This window comes from Triticum aestivum, chromosome 2B (assembly GCF_018294505.1).
Source record: "Triticum aestivum cultivar Chinese Spring chromosome 2B, IWGSC CS RefSeq v2.1, whole genome shotgun sequence".
In the NCBI taxonomy this organism is placed as follows: domain Eukaryota; kingdom Viridiplantae; phylum Streptophyta; class Magnoliopsida; order Poales; family Poaceae; genus Triticum; species Triticum aestivum.
The window spans coordinates 199,560,729-199,581,936 of NC_057798.1; positions in this window are offsets into that span (position 1 = coordinate 199,560,729).

The following is a 21,208-nucleotide window of genomic DNA, read 5'->3' on the forward strand; positions in this document are numbered from 1 at the left end:
AAGGGGTTGTCAATTCCTTCACGATTACTTGCAAAAGTGAGATCTAATAGAGATAGATAAATGGTAAAGTAAATATTTTTGGTATTTTTGGTATTTTTGGTTTATAGATCGGAAAGTAAAATATTGCAAAATAGTAGATCGGAAACTAGTATGATGTAAAAGAGATTTAATATGACGGAAAGGAGACCCGGGGGGCATAAGTTTCACTAGTGGATTCTCTTAAGATAGCAAATATTATGGTGGGTGAACAAATTACTGCTGAGCAATTAATAGAAGAGCGCAAAGTTATAACAATATCTAAGGTAATGATCATGAACATAGGCATCACGTCCATGTTAAGTAGACCGAAACGATTCTGGATCTACTACTATTACTCCACACATCGACCGCTATCCAGCATGCATCTAGACTATTAAGTTCATAAAGAACAGAGTAACACATTAAGTAAGATGACATGATGTAGAGGATTTAAATCAAGCAATATGATGAAAACCCCATATTTTTATCCTCGATGGCAACAATACAATACGTGCCTTGCTGCCCCTACTGTCACTGGGAAAGGACACCGCAAGATTGAACCCAAAGCTAAGCATTTCTCCCATTGCAAGAAAAAACCAATCTAGTAGGCCAAACTAAACCAATAATTTGAAGAGACTTGCAAAGATATCAAATCATGCATATACGAATTCAGAGAAGATTCAAATAATATTCATATATAATCTGATCATAAATCCACAATTCATCAGATCTTGGCAAACACACCGCAAAATAATATTACATCGAATAGATCTCCAAGAACATCGAGGAGAACATGGCATTGAGAATCAAAGAGAGAGAAGAAGCCATCTAGCTACTAGCTATGGATCTGTAGGTCTATGGTAAACTACTCACGCTTCATCGAAGAGGCAGTTGTGTTGATGTAGAAGCCCTCCGTGATCGAATCACCCTCCGGCAAGACGCCAGAAAAGGTCCCTAGATGGGATCTCACGGGTACAGAAGGTTGCGGCGGTGGAAAAGTTGTTTCGTGGCTTCCCTGGATGTTTTCAGGGTATAAGAGTATATATAGGTGAAGGAACTAGGTCAGGAGACCCACCAGGTAGGGGGGCGCGCCCTACCCCCCTGGGCGCGCCCTCCACCCTCGTGGCCGCCTTGTTGCGTCTCCGACTTCATATCCAAGTCTGTTGGTTTGCTTCTGGTCCAAGAAAGATCATTGTGAAAGTTTCATTCCGTTTGGACTCCGTTTGGTATTCCTTTTCTATGAAACTCTAAAACAGGCAAAAAAACAGAAACTGGCAATAGGCTTTAGGTTAATAGGTTAGTCCCAAAAATAACATAAAATAGCATATAAATGCCTATTAAACATCCAAAACAGATAATATAATAGCATGGGATAATAAAAAATTATAGATACGTTGGACACGTATCAAAGGGCGGACGAGGGTGTCAAGAAGGTGCCTGAGGTTAACACCTCGGCCGCCGAAGACCTAGGGGAGGCGACCCCCAGGACCACCAACAACAGGGAGCCCCATCAATCCGAGGCCCCGCCACACACTATTTCGGAGACCAATGCAGCTCCGGGAAGGGATGCGCAACCCCCTTCGACAAAGGGGGGAGGAGCAACGGTTCCCGCAACAGCCTCCGAAAATCCGGAGGTTGTTCATGCTCTGGAGGAGGCGCTGCAACGCGCTTCCATCATGGAGGAGCACCGCACCCTGATGGGTGTGGTTATAAAGAAGGTTCAGTCTGCGAAAAGAGGACTGATAGAAGCCTTCATTAACCTACTAACGAGCTTTGAGGTATGCGATCTAATGTTCTAAGCATATTTATCATATGCAAACGATAAACCTGTATATAGACAGTAGCCCCTGAGACTCTATCCGGATTAGAACAATCCGGATGGAGGATCTCAAGATAATTCGAACACTAACATACTGTGCTAATGTATGTGACAGGCATCCATGTTGGCGGCTATCGCCCAGGCCGCAGAGGTTTCCGAGCTTAATCGGAAGTTGTGAGTGGCCGATGAGGAGCTCTACTACAACAACAAGAGGTTCGAGGAGATGCAAGGTATGCAGAATTTATATATCAAAAGTGATATGTATGGTGAGTCTTTTAACTCATTTGATTTTGTGATTATGATCGCATTTGTCGCGGCCGGGATCGAATCCCTCAAAAGTGCACTTGCCCAGGCCAAGAAGGAGGCGGAGGCGAATAGGGCAGCCGCTGACAAAGTGGTGAAGGAGCTGGAGGCGGAGCCAACTGAGGGAGTCCTCGATTAAGGGGTCCTCGGACAGCCGGACTATATGCATATGCCGGACTGTTGGGCTATGAAGATCCAAGATAGAAGACTTCGTCCCGTGTCCGGATGGGACTCTCCTTAGCGTGGAAGGCAATCTTAGCAATTCGGATATGAAGATTCTTTCTCTATAACCGACTCTGTGTAACCCTAGCCCCCTCCGATATCTATATAAACCAGAGGGTTTAGTCCGTAGGAGAAGAACAATCATAATCATAGGCTAGCTTCTAGGGTTTAGCCTCTATGATCTCGTGGTAGATCAACTCTTGTAATACTCATATCATCAAGATCAATCAAGCAGGAAGTAGGGTATTACCTCCATCGAGAGGGCCCGAACCTGGGTAAACATTGTGTCCCCCGCCTCCTGTTACCATTAGCCTTAGACGCATAGTTCGCGACCCCCTACCCGAGATCCGCCAGTTTTGACACCGACATTGGTGCTTTCATTGAGAGATCCACTGTGTCGTCTCCATAAGGCTTGATGGCTCGTTCAATCACCCACAACAACGCAGTCCAGGGTGAAGTTTTTCTCCCTGGACAGATTTTCGTATTCAGCGGCTTCGTTCTACAGGCCAACTCGCTTGACCATGTGGAGCAGATCGACAGCTATGCCCTTGGCAAACAGGTCGGGTTTGGAAGCTTGAACCACACCACCGATATCCACGGAGACTTGATCTTCGACGGACTCGGGCCCATGACAGTTGCACCTTGCCGCCACGATGAACATGACCTAGATCTGCCATCGGACCGTGCCCAGGGGATAGCACCTGTAACTGCTCTGGCCCTAGAGCCGGAGCAGAGTGCGACATCCGAGGACGGGAAGCTCAACCTCGCCATGGAGGCCACAGACTCAGCGGCGTTAGGGCCGAACGCAGATCCGACCTCCAATGAGGCCTGCGTATCGGAGCCTCGGACTCGTATCCGGCCATAGGCTCCGAACCGCATGTATCCGCACCCACTGAATCTGACTGGGCGCCGATCCTTGAGTTCAGCTCCGCGGACATCTTCCAACACTCACCCTTGGGTGATGTGTTAAACTCATTAAAGTCCCTCTCTTTGTCAGGAGATTCTTGGCTGAACTATGTCCGGCTTGAGTGGGAAGCGGACATCGAAGAGCTTCGTTGCCCACCCACCACCCACTTGATAGCCACAGTCGACAATTTGACCGACATGCTTGATTTTGACTCTGAGGACATCGACGGTATGGACGACGATGCCGAAGAAGAACAGGAACCACCGCCACAGGGCGCTAGACAGGCACCTCCTCATACGATATATACATTGTGGATACACCCAAAGAAGACAATGGCGAGAATAAAAAGGATCCAGTTGAGGATAAGCCTCCTGAGAAGAAGCCAAAGCACCGACGTCAGCGGCGCCGCTCTAAATCACGCCATGGTAAAAGCAGCGATACCGGCACCAGAGAAAATAGCACTTCGGATGATGCCGAAGAAAATGAAGACCCCGCAGACCCACCAATGGAGCAGGACGAGCGAGGAGACGACGAACACATTCCGGGCTGCTGTCCGATCACAGCGATGCCGAAGATACCAATTATCAACCTGACTCCAAAGAGGAGATCAGTCTGTATGATGATGCATTCATCGTCCCGGAAAAGCAATTGGAACAAGAGCGCCTCCACCAGAGACTTATCGCTACCGCGAGGAGCTTGAAGAAGCGGAAGCAACGGCTTAAAGCCGCACAGGATACGCTCAATGATAGATGGAATGTAGTGCTCGACACTGAGCAAAAATACGGCGGTAATTGCCAAACAAAGAGCTACCCCAAATGCAAACTGCTGCCTGAATTCAATGATGAGGCTATCATGCCCATACCGCCGAACAACAATACGGTTAATCAACTAGACCGACCACCTCGTGGCCGAGAAAGAGCGGCTAACAAATCCGCACACAAACCCGCACCCCATCCCCATAAAGGAAGGGAGGTCGCAACCCAGAACCAGAATCACAATTTACGTGAAGACCTGGACAAATGGGCCGGCAGAACCAGGTCCATTTATGGATCCAGGGAATGCGTTCCCGCATAAGATCAGGGCCATCAAACTAAATATGCCGGTCACTTACCAGTTCGGAACCAACACCGAACACTACAACCGTCGGACCCATGCCACGACACAGCCAAATACAGGGGCACTGCACACCCCCTGTGCTTCACTGATGAGGTGTTGGATCATGAATTCCAAGAAGGTTTTAAACATGTGAACATCGAGTCATACGACAGAACAACAAACCCTGCGGTCTGGATAGAGGACTTTAGTCTTCACATCCACATGGCTCGCGGAGACGATCTCCACGCCATCAAATACCAACCCCTCAAGCTAAAAGGACCAGCTCGGCACTGGCTGAAAAGCCTCCCCGAAAATTCCATAGGAAGCTGGGAAGAACTTGAGGACGCTTTCAGGGCCAATTTCCAAGGGACCTATGTCCGACCTCCGAATGCACACGATCTAAGTCACATAACCCAACAGCCCAAAGAGTCAACCCATAAGCTTTGGAACCGATTTATCACTAAGAAGAACCAAATCACGACTGTCAGGACGCCGAAGCCTTAGCAGCTTTCAAACACAGTATCTGGGACGAATGGCTAGCCAGACACCTCGGCCAAGAAAAGCCGAAGACAATGGCAGCACTAACTACACTCATGACCCACTTTTGTGCGGGAGAGGACAGCTGGTTGGCCCGTAGTAGCACCAGCGATCCTGGCACATCCGGAGTCAAGGATGGAAATGGAAAGCCATGATATAACAAAAACAAACGTCAAAACAATGATGAAAGCCCGGACAACACAGCGGTAAACACTGGATTCAGGGGCTCTAGACCCAGTCAATGGAAAAAATCACTCAAAGGCAGCAGAGATGGTCCATCCGGCCTAGATAAAATTCTAGACAGGTCATGCCAGATTCATGGCAACCCAGACAAGCCAGCTAATCACACCAACAGAGAATGTTGGGTCTGCAAGCAGGCCGGCAAGCTCAACGCCGAACACAAAGGGAAGGGACCGCAAAGTGAAGACGATGACGAATCTCGCCAGCCAAATACGGGGGGACAAAAGAAATTTCCACCGAAGGTAAAAACAGTGAACATGATCTATGTCACCCATATCCCAAAGAAAGAGCACAAACATGCGCTCCGAGAGGTATATGCGGTAGAGGATGTCGCCCCCAAATTCAGCCCATGGTCGGCCTGTCCGATCACCTTCGATCGTAGGGATCATCCGACGAGTATCCATCACAGGGGTTTGGCTGCCTTAGTGCTCGACCCAATAATTCACGGATAACGCCTCACTCGAGTCCTCATGGACAGAGGTAGTAGTCTCAATCTGATATATCAGGACACTGTCCGTAAGATGGGGATAGACACGTCAAGAATAAAGCAAAGCAGCACTACCTTTAAAGGACTATTACCAGGTGTAGAGGCCCGCTGTACGGGCTCTCTAACATTAGATGTTGTCTTTGGGTCTCCCGATAACTTTCAAAATGAAGAGCTAATCTTCGACATTGCTCCGTTCCAAAGTGGCTATCATGCACTATCGGACGAACGGCCTTCGCCCGTTTCAATACAGTCCCGCATTACGCTTATCTTAAACTCAAGATGCCTGGACCGCGTGGCGTTATCACGCTCAGCGGAAACATGGAGCGTTCTCTTCATACAGAAGAATACGCGGAGGCTCTAGTAGCCGAAGCACGAAGTGGCCTTTTCAAGCCAAGCAACTCATCGGTCATCAAGACCGCGAACACAGCCAAACATATTCGACGCACACCTATGTGTAGCAACTCAGATAAACCTGAGCTGGTTTAGCAGCCCGGCCCCCATAGGGCGCCCCATAAGAAGAATGTCATTGTTCTCCCGTATACATAAATATACACTCAAAATTCCTTGGGTAGCGCTAGGGGCACCCTGCACATAAGAAGTCTATAGTTCGGCTTGACCCTATTAGGACCCAAGAAGCTAAATTTCTCGGTTCATCAAAACCAACAAACTATACCAAGGCCGTACCAGATTTTTTTCACCTGGTTCTTTCTTTTTCAGATAGGCCATCATAATATACCTTTCAAGGACACGACACAACGGAGACAAAGGCGCAGACGTGCAGGAGGGCCCCGTTTCAAGGTTTCTGTTTAGATTAAGACCATGTGTAAACCTTTTTTTCTTATTATTATCTCTTGTTGTTTCATACCCTCCTGGCATATAAAACGCCCAGGAAAGATATAGGCAGTACTTGCGAACTTACGATTCGCCGTACCAAGATGGATGTTATAGAAGCAGCCAGCAGTGTGATTTGAGAACTATATTCTCACCACAGGCGCTCTCTCCTCACGCCGGGTCGTAGCACGTGCCTTGAATTCAGGGTTCATTACCGGGGGCTGTACCCAGCCCGGTATATATTGAAAAGACCGAATACCTTAGGGAGTGTTCGGCGTCGCGAGTGTTGGCCTTATATGCATCAGCTCCGAATCATGTCTTGGGTCAATAGTTGGGTTTTCCCAGCTCCTATGTTTGCTGTCTTACGTTCCATTCTATCGGCTAAGGTGGACAAGGGAGAACTACTACGATTGTGCCCTGGTTCATCCGGACGAGCACCTCAGTAGAGAAAGCTGAAAACTGACTGTCATGATATGGCGAGAGCTGGTCAACCACTCGATGGCTCAGCGGAATCTTCGTGATTCCTCCTCATTAACGAAGGACCGGTTTCCTGGTCATGTATGTAAATGTGCCGTATTCAGATAAACGCAGACATACCAGGGGCTATATAGTAGCCCCACTGTCAAACTCCTATGGCTAAGTGAAAATGTTAAAGCTCTATAGTCTCATTGCCTAGTTTGCCACACTAACACCTCCTTAATGGGCCAAGACGTTGGGTCAAGTGTGATCAAGTGCTTTCCGAACACCCCCGCGTTATATGCGAGGGGGCTAAAGCCGACGACTGCAATCTTTCAGGTTATATACATATATACATAAAACGGCCGCACAGGAGGCACTAGAATACTTCACGGGCAAAAGTATAAACACAGCCTTCGTTATCATAAGCATTGTTTTTACAATCCGGATACATGTTACTCGAACATAATATTTTTCGAGCACTGACCCTCTATCAAGCAGGCGCCCTCTAAAACTTCTTCAAGATAGAGCTCTGATGTATCCCAACCCTCGGGTGGACCCCCGGCTGCAATATCGGTGGCCTTCATATTCGCCCAGTTTGTCTTCACACGGGCAAGGGACATCCGTGCACCTTCTATGCATGTTGACCGCTTGACAGCATCGATATGCGGCACCGCACGAGTAAGCTGTTGCACTAAACCAAAATAACTATTTGCAGTTGGTCCCTTAGGCCACAGCCGATATACGACAGCCTTCATGGCAAGTCTGGATATCTTGTGGAGCTCGGCCCATTCGGCCATCTGTGCATTCAACAGCAATGGATGCCTTGGCATGCTAAACTGCGACCAGAAAAGAGTTTCCGCTTCATGGCCTTCTTGGGCTTGGAAAAACTGCGTCGCATCAGTAGCACTCTTTGATAAGTCCAAATATGCGTTCGGAGAACTCCACATTTGATCAAGTGGGGCATACTTTGGATCCCGAACTTAGTTCGCAATAAAAAGGGCTTCCTAGCCGCAATCTCCGCGGCTTGCCGGATCTCCTCTCGTGCCGCTCTGGCCTCAAACCGGGTTTCCTTTGCTGCTTGTAAGGCCTTCTCAAGGTCAGCCATTTTTGCTTGATTCTCTTTCTCGAGAAGTTCATATCGGCTAGCAGCATCCCTTAGCTCAAGCGCCATGTTGGATATTTTCTCCTCACTCGGGCAATGAGAAGCCTGTTCAGCTTTTAACTCACCAACTGCCTTCTCGGCAGCCCTGTTGCTTATCCTGGCTTGCTCCTTGGCCCGGGCAAGCTCAACCCGAAGGGTCTCCATGGCGGCAGCACCATCTGCAGTCAAAGATATTATAAATTCTAGCATCTTACTCCTATTTATAGTCACTGACCACCCAGAAGACATACCTTGCGCCTCGTCAAGCCGCTTGTTCATGAGCGTGATGTCATCATCCGCTACGTCAAGTTGCCACCTCAGTTCGGCAAATTCAACAGCCCGGGCAGTGGCCGGGGCTGCAGCCGCCTGTTTACAAATTGGCAAAATTATTACCTGAGATTATTTATCTTTTGATCCTCTGATCACCTCGTTTGCTTGGCAACCAGAGTCTTAGGGGCTACTATACATAGTGCACCTTGCGTTTACGGTACAGTTAAAAAATGTCACATCACGTACCTCAAAGCCTCTTAGTAGACTCGTAAAGGCTTCATTCAATCCGCTTTTTGCGGACGAAATTCTCTCAATCGCCATACCCATTAAGGTATGATCTTCCTCTGAGATTGGAGCTTGCCGTAGAAGACCCGTCAATATGTCCGGCTGCATATCGGATAGTCCGGGGCTTTTGTCGTCGGTCTCTCTCTAGGAGCCGAACACCCCGGAGTTCGGGTGGTCGAAGAGTCACCTTCCGGCCTGGCCCTCCTTTGTGGATCAGGAGAGATCCTCCGGGACGACACCTCGGGGTCGTCCGCCTTATGGGGCGGGGAACTAGGAGGCGGCGTTTCGCTCTCCATCATCTCTGGAAGAAGATCTCCTGAGGACGAAGATTGTTGAGGGAGGCTATAGGCCGAATTGCAAAGCATGCGTTTCAGATATCACCATTCACAAACATGAAAAGAATGGGGTATGTTTATTAAACACCTTTGTTCACTTACGGTTCGGTTAGAGGTTGATCCCCTTGTGGGCATTGTGCGGCAATATCGCCTCCTGAATACGGGCCCCCTGATAGGGATTATTTCCCCCACTTGGAGGCCTCTGCCTTCAGGTCTTTGGGGGCGGCCCTCTTCTTCCCGTGGGGGAGGGAACATTAGATTCTCCTCCCCGTTCGTCCTCCGACACGGGAGTTTCGATTTCCCCGGGTACAGTGCGTGATGTACCTCCGAAGTGAAGGTCACTTTTGACCTCCCCACTCCACTCCTTTTCTTCCCCAGCTGGCACTTGATGCAGCACTGGAGCCAACATCCTTGTTAATAACGGATCGGAAGTGTCCTTGGGAAGTGGAGTCGAACACCTGATTCTTTCCGCCTTCTTTAGCCAGCCCTGGCCGGATAGAGTTTTATCAGTATGTTGTCATGAATAATTTGACTAGGTCATGTTCGGGGATGGAGTACTTATCGGAGTATCCGGATGATTGCAGTCAAGACCGATGTCTTCTATAGTATTCGGCCACTATTTTCATGCACCGAAGAATAATTTCCGCATCTCCTTGAGCATCGTGCCGGAGAAGTGATGACGAGTCTATGGACCTTCCAGATTAAATTCCCACATGCGGAGAGGGCGTCGCTGACAGGGTAGGATCCGACGGACTAGCATTACTTGGACTACATCCATGAGAACGGTTTCCTTCTCAATTAGGTTCCGGATGCGGCTTTGCAGTGTCCGTACTTCATCTGTAGATCCCCAGTCCAGCCCCTTGTTGACCCATGATGTGAGCCGTGGTGGAGGGCTAGACCAAAACACAGGAGTGGCAACAAGTTTTGTACCACGGGGTTCGGTGATGTAAAACCACTCATGTTGCCATAAGTCAGAAGATTCTGCAAAGGAGCCCTTTGGCCAGGTGGGCTTGGTAAGTTTGCTTATTGAAGCGCCTCCACACTTTGCTTGTTCCCCGTTGATTACCTTCATTTTCACTTCGAAAGTCTTGAGCCATAAGCCGAAGTGTGGGAAAATACGGAGGAAAGCCTCACATGTGATGACAAACACCAAGATGTGGAGAAGGGAGTCCAGGGCTAGATCATGGAAATCTAGCCCGTAATAAAACATGCCCCCTCGAACAAAGGGATGGCGTGCAAACGCAAGCCCTCGAAGGAAGTGAGAGATAAACATGACCCTCTCATTGGATCTGGGAGAAGGAATAACCTGCCTTTGAGCGGGAAGCCTGTGGTAGATCTCCGCAGTCAAATATCTTGCCTCCCTGAGCTTCGAGATGTCTTCCTCTGTGACAGAAGAGGCCATCCACCAGCCTTGAAGGCTGTGTTCGGACATGGCTGGAAGCTCGAAGCGATCGGATTGACAATTGGGTGTTGGAACTCGAGGTAGGAGGGGAGGAAGGGACTAGCGTAGACGAAAAAAGGACAGGTCCGGGCCTCCTTATAGAGGTGACGAATATCAAGCATCCCCTACGTGTCCTTAAAATATGCCTATTCCCAAGGAATCATACCAACGGAATGGTTCGGTTACCCACGCCTGTGTTGATGAGAATCCCGTAATAAGGGGACATGATCTCCGCTTTGACAAGACGTGCCAATAAAACCACCTCACGAAGCGTGAAGTAGCAGGCCGGAAAAACGAAATAATGGCTGGATAATGATGCAATGTTGTGTCGTACAAAGCTGTCAGCAGAATGGACTCGTGGAATATTATACTCTCTATGGTGGTATGTGGAATTTGTTTTGTAGAGCCGGACACGATTCTTATGTTCAAGACCTATTTTGGAGTATTCGGAGAAGGAACCCGCCTTGCAATGTTGAAGACAATCTGCGCGTCGGACACATCGTCATTGAAGCCTGGTTCAGGGGCTACTGAGGGAGTCCTAGATTAAGGGGTCCTCAGACAGCCGGACTATATGCATATGCCAGACTATTGGGCTATGAAGATACAAGATAGAAGACTTCATCCCGTGTCTGTATGGGACTCTCCTTTGTGTTGAAGGCAAGCTTGGCAATTTGGATATGAAGATTCCTTTCTCTGTAACCGACTCTGTGTAACCCTAGCCCCCTTTGGTGTCTATATAAACCGGAGGGTTTAGTCAGTAGGAGAAGAACAATCATAATCATAGAACGGAGGCCTGGCGTACCGCAGAACGGAGGAAACGGCCTTGTGTTTGACCGGCCACGTTCGAAATGGGATCATGTTCATCTGGAAGGGTCCGGCGTACCACAAAACGGAGGAAACGGACCTCCTACGGTCAAAACGGGGGTCCTATTGATCAGGAGGGGTGTGGAATACCGTAAAACAGATGAAACGGACCTCCTACGGTCGAAACGGGGGTCCTGTTGATCGGGAGGGGTGTGGCGTACCGCAAAACGGACGAAATGGACTTGTGTTGGAGCGCTAGGTCGGAACGGGCGTCCTGTTCATCGGGATGGGTATGGCGTACCACAAAACAGGACTCCACGGGATACTGTTCATCTCGACCGTCGACCTCCTCCAGCCTCCACGGGCTATTGTTCATCCACCGTCGACCTCCTCCAGCCTCCACCTGAGACTCTTCATCCACGGGCTCCTGTTCATCCAGCCTCCACCGCGCGCTACTCCACCGGCTACTATTCAACCACCCCTCTCCACGGGCTCCTGTTCAACCACCCCTCCACGGGCTACTGTTCATCCACCCTCCACCGTCTACTGTTCATCCAGCCCTCCACGGGGTCCTGTTCATCCAGCCCCAACTGGCTTGATCGATCGGGGTCCTGTTCATTCAGAGGCAACGCCACAGGTCCTGTTCATCCACTCCCACCGCTCACTATTCATCCAACCCCCCCCCCCCCCCCCCGCAACACTCACTGTTCATCCAGAGAGGTAGCATCGATCGGCTTCAGTTAGCAGCAATAGCGAAGGAATCGCTCGATCGGGTTCAGTTAGCAGCCATCGATCGATTGCTCGGGTTCAGTAACGCGTAGCCTGCAGTGTAATCGCTCGGCTTCAGTTAGAGCCCAACGCCTCGCTCGGGTTCAGTTAGAGCCAACGCCTTGCACACACGTGCGTACGTGTATGAGAGAAACGTGCATTGCTCATCCCCCGACCACCCACCGTGACCGGGAACTCCCCTAAATTTCCCTCGCCCTCGCTTCTACCACGGTTTTTTCTGTCATGGATGGCCCAAAAAATGTCATGCAGCTGCGTCTCTGGCCCGCCCAGGATGAAAAGCCCATTTTCTGTCATGATTTTTTGTCATAGAAGTAGGAGCCCACCACATCTATGATGATATCGGGTTTTGCCACAATTATCGTCATAGAAATGTCATATGTATGACAGAAAAAAGTTCCGTTCGGCCCAAAATGTCACGAATGTGTCTTTTTTTTGTAGTGGAAGTAACGACTGCAGGTCCGCCCGAGGGCAAAGATCATCGGAAGTCGGAGAGGTACTTTGAAGATGTCCTAGAAGGGGCTCAAATAGTAGAGGGCTAGTGTTCAAAGGATGTTATGTTTGATTAAATGTATTCGGGTGGAAGAAACTATGCTATGAATCCGCCCTATGATTGCGCCTTTTGTGTTAATTTTTCTTCCTGTGCAGCTGTTTATTATTATATTTCTGAAGGTTGCCAGTCGTCGGCTCCTGCCCCCATGTAAATATTACAGGGGTGTTCGTAAACACATGGACGCGCTTTATCCAACGTCTTGGTCCATAGAGGAGGTGTTTGCAAGGTGAACTAGGCAATCAGACTATGCGACTTTATTACCTTCACTTAGCCATATGAGTCCATTAGTGGGGTTAAGTATTAACCCATGTTGCATTGAGCGGCCATCCGCATTACGGTGCCTTTGTAATGCATCTGGTTGAGTCTCAGCCCCTCATGTGACACGACAAGAATCGCTAACAATCTGTAGTATAACACTAAGTCACCGGATCGCTAACCAGCTCTCACTTATCATGTCATTTTTCGGTTTTCTCTACTGAGGTACTTAACCGGACGAAGCAGAAATACAATCGCAGTAGTTCTCCCTTTACTACCTTAGCCGAACTAGTGGAACGTAAGGTGGTAAGCACAGGAGCCGGGCAACCCAACTATAGACCAAAGACATGATTCAGAACCGATGCATATAATGCAATATCCGGGACCTGAAGAGTTTCAGACTTTAGAATGTTCCAGGCTGAATACAGCCCTTGGAGCGAAGGCCGGGCTAAAGCACGTACGTTAATCAGAAGTAAGGAAGGAATACAGCTGATAATATAACATAAGTACCAAACAAAAGGTGGTGATCATTTGCTTCCTTTATATCCTTATAAAGACATGTTTAGACATATAATGCCATCAATATTCAGGTCATGTTACATGCCAAAACTTTACATAAGGGAAAGATTTACACAGGGCCTAAAAGTAGTGGTTTGAAGATCCCTATGGTATCCTACCTCATGTCTGTGTCGTTTCTCCTTAGTAGTGAGTCCTTTGAGAGGAGGTGTAAGATGGTTGTCTGTAGAGAAGAGAAAGAGGGGCCGAAGAGGGAGCCCTCGTGCAACCATACAACTTTTAGGTTTCTGAAAGAACCTGCAGTGAAAGAGGAAAAAAAGGCATGTGAGATCCAAATAGGGTTGAGCCGTACTATGGACCTTTCCTGCAGTGTGCCTTCGGCGTTGCCCAAGGTATTTTAAGTGTGTAGTTATGTACGCATGGCACATATACCACGGCCTTATGGGGCAGTCGGCGAAGGCGGAACTAGTATTCGAGGTCCGGGTCCATGGAGATATCTCCATGAGGTGCGGACCAGACCTTTTCGATAGTGTCATTGGTCTTGATGGCCGATGAATTGTTCAGCTCGATGAGGCCGTTGTGCACCTCGGGTGCTAGGGCCGTGGTGTGCTCTTCAGTATGTAGGGAGCACTCCATATTTCCATTAATTGTGATGATGCCCTGCGGTCCGTGCATTTTAAGCTTCAAATAAGCATAGTGCTGGACTGCATTGAAACGGGCGAAAGCGGTTCGTCCGAGCAATGCGTGATAACCACTGCGGAAAGGAACGATATCAAAGATCGGTTCTTCACTATGGAAGTTGTTCAGAGAGCCGAATACCACTTGCAGTGTTAATGAGCCCATACAAAGGGCCTCCACGCTGGGTATCACTACTTTAATGGTCGTGTTACTAGGCTTGATTCTTGATGGGTCGATGCCCATTTTACGGGCAGCGTCTTGATAGATCAAGTTAAGAGTATTGTCGCTGTCCATAAGGACTCTAGTGAGATGGTATTCGTCGGTGATAGGATCGAGTACCAGCGGATGAACCCCCGTGACGGATACTGGTTAGGTGATCCCTGCGATCAAAGGTGATCGGACAAGCTGACCATGGATTGGATTTTGGGGCGATAGGCTCTACGGTGTAGACGTCCCTTAGTGTGCGCTTGCGCTCACTTTTGGGTATATGAGTGACCTAGATCATGTTCACTGTTTTCACTTTGGGGGGAAACTGTTTCTGACCCCCAGTGTTCGGCTGACGGGGATCATTGTCGTCCTGGATTGGAGGTCCCTTCCCCTTGTGTCTGGTATTCAACTTACCGGCATGTTTAAAACCTCAGCAATTTCTATTGGTGTGGCTAGCAGGCTTGTCGGGGTGTGAATCTGACAGGGCCTCTTGAGGATTTTGTCCAAATTGGATGGACTGTCCTTATTGCCCTTGAAAGGTTTCTTCCGCTGACCGGATTTAGAACCACTGAATCCGGCATTGACCGTCGTGTCTTCCGTGTCGTTGTTGTTGTTCCGATGCTTGTTTTTATTATGGCGTGGCCTGCCATTGTCGTCCCTGGCCTCAAAGGTGTCGGGGTCGCTGGAACTATTGCTTCTATGAGCTAGCGAACTATCTTCACCCACGCAGAAGCGGGTCATGACTGTTGTAAGGGCTGCCATGGTTTTCGGCTTTTCCTGCCCGATGTGGCAGGCGAGCCATTCATCACAGATGCTATGTTTAAAGGCCGCTAAGGCTTCGGCGTCTGGACAGTCCATGATTTGGCTCTTTTTAATGAGGAACCGATTCCAAAGTTTGTGAGCTGACTCTCCGGGTTCCTCGATTATGTGACTTAGGCCATCGACATCCGGATGCTGGACATAAGTGCTCTGAAAGTTGTCCCAGAAAGCATCTTCTAAATCTTCCCAGCTCCCGATGGAGTTCTGTGGGAGGTTATTCAACCAGTGTCGTGTTGGTCCCTTCAACTTCAAGGGGAGGTATTTGATGGCGTGGAGGTCATCTCCGCGAGTCATTTGAATATGGAAAAGAAAATCCTCAATCCAGACGGCGGGGTCTATTGTTCCATCGTATTGTTCGATGTTTACGGGTTTAAACCCTTCCAAAAATTAGTGTTGCATTACTTCATCAGTAAAGCACATTGGGTGTGGGGCACCTCGATACCTGGCTACATCACAACGGAGTTCAGATGACATCTGTGTTCGGTACTGACCTTGAACTTGATGGTGTTTGTCGCGCCAGGTTTGGCGGCCGTCATCTCGTGCCGGAGCACGTCCTGTGGATCCGTAAATCGTTCTGGTATGGCAGGCTTTATTGGCCAGGTCCTGACGCAAGTCGTAATTGTAGTCCGGCGTAGCTGTCTCCTTGCCTCTACGGCGAGGTGGTGTGGGCTAGTGTTCAGCGTGATAGGCCATTTTGTCCCGTCCACATGGTGGTCAGTCCGGTTGATCGGGATAATTATATTTTGACGGAATTGGCTCAAGGGCTTCGTCGTAAAATTGTGGCAGCAGTCTGCGCTTGGGGTAACTCTTTACTGGTCGCTCAAGGCCGTACTCTTCAGCGGCTAGGACTTAAGTCCATCTATCATTGAGCGTGTCCTGTTCAGCTTGAAGCTGTTGTTGTTTCTTTTTTTAGGCTCCACGCAGTGGCGCTGAGTTGTTGCTTGAAGCGTTCTTGTTCGAGGGGTTCCTCTAGGACGATGAAATCTTCATCACCGAGGCTCACATCCTCCTCGGAAGCAGGCAAATAGTTGTTGTCTTCCGAGTCCTCGTGATTAGCATGTTCGGGGCTGTACTGACCCTCCTCCCTCTTGTCCTGTTCGGACATGGGCTCGACGGGGTGGTTGCAATCTTCGGTGTTATCCGGGGTTTCATTATCTCTGGTGTCGGTAGTACTATCCTTTGCCCGACGCGATCGTGAGCGCGCCTCTGATGTCGGCGCTTTGGTGGTTCTTCGACGGGCTTGTCCATACCTGGATCTTGAACACCATCGTTGTCCATTTCATTAGAAGTGTCCACCATGTATACATCGTAGGTAGGAGTGGTCGTCCAACACCCCGTAATAGGTGGGTTTTGTCTTGGTTCGGCGTCGACATCATTGTCCATGTCGTCCATGTCTTCGGAGGCATAGTCTAGCATGTCGGTTAGACCCTCAATAATGTCTATTAAATGGGTGGTGGGTGGGGTGTAAAATTTCCCGACCTCAGCCCCTAGTTTGAGCTGGGTGCAGTTTGGAGGCAAGGCTTCCGTAATGGCAAGGGATTGTATTAAGCCCAGTGCTTCGTCTAAGAGCGAAAGCTTGATAGAAGTCTGTGGATCTGTGAGGCCAGGCACTTGATCGAGCCCGATGGACACAGACCTTGGCAGTTCGGAGTTATCATCCAGAGGCGAGTCCAACTCTTCGATGACTAGGAGAGTCCCGTTTGACTCCGGGTTTACCAACAGTGCGATCGCATCTAGGTCTCCGGCTGAGAGTTCCATGATAGGAGAGAGTCTGACAGGGTCGATCCTCCTGTTGTCGGACAATGCGGTATGCCCCGGATCTAAGCCCGAGGTGGGTGTGAGCATTGAACCCTGGACGGGATTTGATAGCGGATCCAAAGGGCCCTCTTCATGAGGGTAGGAAGCAGTAGTCGGGGTCGTGAACCCCTCAAAGATCAGATCCCCTCGGATATCAACAATGTAATTCAAGTTCCCAAACCTGATCTGGTGACCGGGGGCATAACCGTTGACCTGCTCAAGGAGGCCGGCCGAGTCAGGACATAGCACGAAGCCGCCGAATACAAAGACCTATCCGGGGATAAAAGTTTCCCTGGACACAGTATCATCATTGATCAATAGGCGCACCATCAATCCTTCTGTTGACAACACAGCAGAGCCCTCAATGAAAGCACCAATGTCGGTGTCAAAACCGGCAGATCTCGGGTAGGGGGCCCAAGCTATGTGTCTGAGGATCAATGGTAACAATGGAGAAAGGCACACAATGTTTACCCAGGTTTGTGCCCTCTTAAAGGAGGTAAAACCCTACGTCCTGCGTGATTATATTTGATGAGTATAGGGGTTACAAGAGTTGATCTACCTTGAGATCGTAATGGCTAAACCCTAAATTCTCTAGACTATCAATGCTATGATTATGCCTCCGGTCTTAACCCTCCGGTTTATATAGATACCGGAGGGGTTGTAAATAGTCGATTTACAGAGAAAGGAAATAGTATATCCAAACACATAATCTTGCCATTCACGCATACAGGAGTCCTAACCGGACATGAGAGGTGGTCTTATTCCTTCATTTTTACAGCCCATCAGTCCGGCCCATATTGAATATACCGGATCCCCAAGGACCCCCTAGTCCAGGACTCCCTCAACCAGTTGCATCTTGGACGGACACAGAGGTGAGGACAGACTTGGTGATCATGTGGAAGAACACGAAGGTCACGACCACATCATCATCGAGCGGATGGAAGGGAACTGTACTCGCCCAAAGAATGGAGCGACAGGGCAGGATAGTGGTAGAAAGCAGGCTTGCTGGCATTGCCCTTTTCTGATAATAAACATTGAAGAAATTTTCCCTAGAGGCAAGAATTAAGTTGTTATTTTATATTTCCTTATTCACGATAAAGGTTTATTATTCATGCTAGAATTGTATTGATCAGAAACTTAAATACATGTGTGAATACATAAACAAATACCATGTCCCTAGTAAGCCTCTACTAGACTAGCTCATTGATCAAAGATGGTTAAGGTTTCCTAGCCATGGACATGTGTTATCATTTGATAACGGGGCGTGCCCTCCACCCTCGTGACCGCCTCGTTGCGTCTCCGACTTCATATCCAAGTATGTTGGTTTGCTTCTGGTCCAAGAAAGATCATCGCGAAAGTTTCATTCTGCTTGGACTCCATTTGGTATTCCTTTTCTGCGGAACTCTAAAACATGCAAAAAAACAGAAACTGGCACTGGGCTTTAGGTTAATAGTTTAGTCCCAAAAATAACATAAAATAGCATATAAATGCCTATTAAACATCCAAAATAGATAATATAATAGCATGGAACAATCAAAAATTGTAGATACGTTGGAGACGTATCAAGGGGCGGATGAGGGTGTCGAGAAGGCGCCTAAGGTTAACACCTCGGCCGCCGAAGACCTGGGGGAGGCGACCCCCAGGACCACCAAAAATGGGGAGCCCCATCAGTCCAAGGCCCCGCCGCACACTATTCCGGAGACCAATGCAGCTCCGGGAAGGGATGCGCAGCCCCCTTCGACAGAGGGGGGAGGAGCAACAGCTCCCGCAGCGGCCTCCAGAAATCCGGAGGCTGTTCATGCTCTAGAGGAGGCGCTACAACGCGCTTCCATCATGGAGGAGCACCACACCCTAATGGTTGTGGTTATAAAGAAGGTTCAGTCTACGAAAAGAGGACTGAATGAAGCCTTTAACAACCTACTAACGGGCTTTGAGGCTATGCGATGTAATGTTCTAAGCATATTTATCATATGCAAAGGATAAACCTGTATATAGACAGTAGCCCCTAAGACTTCATCTGGATTAGAACAATCCAGACAGAGGATCTCAAGATAATTCAAACACTAATATACTATGCTAATGTATGTGATAGGCATCCATGTTGGCGGCTATCGCTCATGCCGGAGAGGTTTCCGAGCTTAATCAGAAGCTGTGAGTGGCCGACGAGGAGCTCTACTGCATCAACAAGAGGTTCGAGGAGACGCAAGGTATGCAGAATTTATATATCAAAAGTGATATGTATGGTGAGTCTTTTAACTCATTTGATTTTGTGATTATGATCATAGTTGGTGAGGCCGAGGTCGAATCCCTCAAAAGTGCACTTGCCTAGGCCAAGAAGGAGGTGGAGGCGAATAGGGCAGCCGTTGACAAAGCGGTGAAGGAGCTGGAGGCGAAGCCAACTGCCCGCCGCCAACATGAGGCTCGGGTGACTGAAGTCGAGCAAGAGCTCAAGGACGCCATCACCAAGTGTGAGTCCTTGGAGCAGAAGACTTCGGACCAAGCATCCGAACTCGCCAAGGCTCTCCAGGATGTCAAAGAGGCTCGGGTTGAGTCCCAGAGCGCTCGCCAGGAGATCCATCAAACGAGGCAGATAGCGGCTGGTAAGTGTCGGTGTCAAAACCGGCGGATCTTGGGTAGGGGGTCCCAAACTGTGCGTCTAAGGCTAATGGTAATAGGAGGCGGGGGACACAATATTTACCCAGGTTCGGGCCCTCTCGATGGAGGTAATACCCTACTTCCTGCTTGATTGATCTTGATGATATGAGTATTACAAGAGTTGATCTACCACGAGATCATAGAGGCTAAACCCTAGAAGCTAGCCTATGGTTATGATTGTTCTTGTCCTACGGACTAAACCCTCCGGTTTATATAGACACCGGAGGGGGCTAGGGTTACACAGAGTCGGTTATAGAGAAAAGAATCTTCATATCTGAAACGCCAAGCTTACCTTCCATGCAAAGGAGAGTCCCATCCGGACACGGGACGAAGTCTTCTATCTTGTATCTTCATAGCCCAACAGTCCGGCATACGCATATAGTCCGGCTGTCTGAGGACCCCTTAATCCAGGTCTCCCTCAGTAGCCCCTGAACAAGGATTCAATGACGATGAGTCCGGCACGCAGATTGTTTTCGGCATTGTAAGGCGGGTTCCTTCTCCGAATACTCCAAAGTAGATCTAGAAGACAATAATCGTGTCCGGCTCTGCAAAAAAAATTCCGCATACCACAATAGAGAGTATAATATTCCACGACTCCAATCTACTGACAATTTTTTGCAGCGTGACATCACGCCACTGCCGGGTTATTATTCCAACTGTTTCTTTGCCTGTTGTTCTGTATTTCGAGGTGCGGTTACATCAACACGTCTTATCAAAGTAGAGATCATGTCCCCTTAGCACGGGATTCTCATCAATACAGGAATGGGTAACCCAACCGCACCATCTGCACGGCTCTTGGGGAATAAGCAAGTTTTGGGGCAAATGGGGAGGCACATGATTTTACTGCCTTTATAAAGGGATAAGGATTCCCCTCTTTCACCCACGCCTTGTCCTTCCTCTGCTCATCCATTCTCGAGCTCTAACACCCAAGCGCTCACCTTCTCCGCCCAAAAATCATTCCGAACATGTGAGAATCCGGAGCAGGAGGCAAGTGGATGGCCTCTTCCGTCAAGAAGGAGGACATCAAGAAGCTCTGGGAGGCCAGGTACTTGGCCAAAGACATCGCTCTTCGGCTTCCGACCCAGGGGGAGATCATCCCCACCCCGGAGCCCCAGGAAAGGGTAGCGTTCCTCACCCACTTTGTCTATGGGATGGGATTCCCCATCCACCCATTCGTCCACGGACTGATGTTCTACTACAGGCTAGACTTCCATGATTTAGCCCCCAACTCCATCCTCAACATCTCGGCATTTATTGTCGTCTATGAGGCCTTTGTCCGCATGACACCTCACTTCGGCCTATGGCTAAAGACCTTCAACGTGAAGCCAAAGGTGGTGAGCAGCCAACAAGCGGAGCGCGGCGATGCCATGGTGGGCAAGATGCCCAATGTCACCTGGCCTGAAGGCTCCTTTGTGGAGACCGTAAAGGGGTGGCAATCGGGGTGGTTCTATATCACCGAGCCGCGCGACTCCAACTGGGCGGCGACCCCCGAATTCCGGTCTGGTGTCCCGATGCGGCTCATCTCCTGGCAAGAGAAGAGCTTAGCCTGGGGCTCAGAGTAAGAACTGATCGGGCTCCAGACATCTGTCCAGAACATGATAAGCAAGAATATCAAGCTTGTCAACGTGGTCTAGGTTATGCTCCTCCACCGGATTCTTCCGTGCGAGAGCCGGATTTGTAATTTGTGGGAGTTCGACCTGGCCAAGCACTAGATGCTGCTAGAGCTCTTCGGCACGACACACGAAGAA